Source organism: Opisthorchis viverrini (assembly GCF_000715545.1).
Source record: "Opisthorchis viverrini unplaced genomic scaffold opera_v5_98, whole genome shotgun sequence".
Lineage (NCBI taxonomy): Eukaryota > Metazoa > Platyhelminthes > Trematoda > Opisthorchiida > Opisthorchiidae > Opisthorchis > Opisthorchis viverrini.
This window is the reverse complement of record NW_008751755.1, coordinates 1,286,028-1,286,759: the sequence shown is the minus strand read 5'-3', so window position 1 is coordinate 1,286,759 and position 732 is coordinate 1,286,028.

Sequence of the window (732 nt, the reverse complement as noted above, 5' to 3'; positions counted from 1 at the left end):
ACTCCTAGTGAGCTTGTAGTTGATATTCAGAAACGGCACTCAGATCCTACTGAATCACGTCTAGGTCAGGTTAATTCTGCGACCAGTTATTTGACGATAAAAGTGTGACAAGGTGTCGATCAGTTGCGTACAACGACCTAATCTCCTCAAATGGTGACGAAACGTTTGTTAGGAATAGCCAGGCTACCTGCTGATCACCAATCGATTAACGCAACTAGGCTACGAGTATTCTGACACTGACAAATGTATGACAAGGTTATGAAATTGTTCTCCTGAGCTAATTCGTAATTAAACTTTTTTACTAAGAATTTCCACTCGTCTTGATGATGAATTTGATGCCTCCTCGACTGTCGGCAAGAAGTTTTCAAGCAAATCCTCGAAGTTGGCGGATGAATCAACAGCCGTGTGATCAATTGTCAGTGTATGCTGTTCATTGGGCTAACGCTTATATTATAAAAAAGTATGTTATATGATAAAACAAAAGCTCATATTCGCACATGGATTACGGATCACACGAGCTGTCCTTTTTCGACTTCACCGCTGAAAATAATCGATATCCTATAAACGGCACACAAAATGCTGGTTTCCGAAGAGTCCGGACAAGTGGGCCAACCAATCATCACCATCATCCGAGTAGTCATCCGAATCATCATCATCATCATCATCATCATCATCATCATCATCATCATCATCATCATCATCATCATCATCATCATCATCATCATCATCATC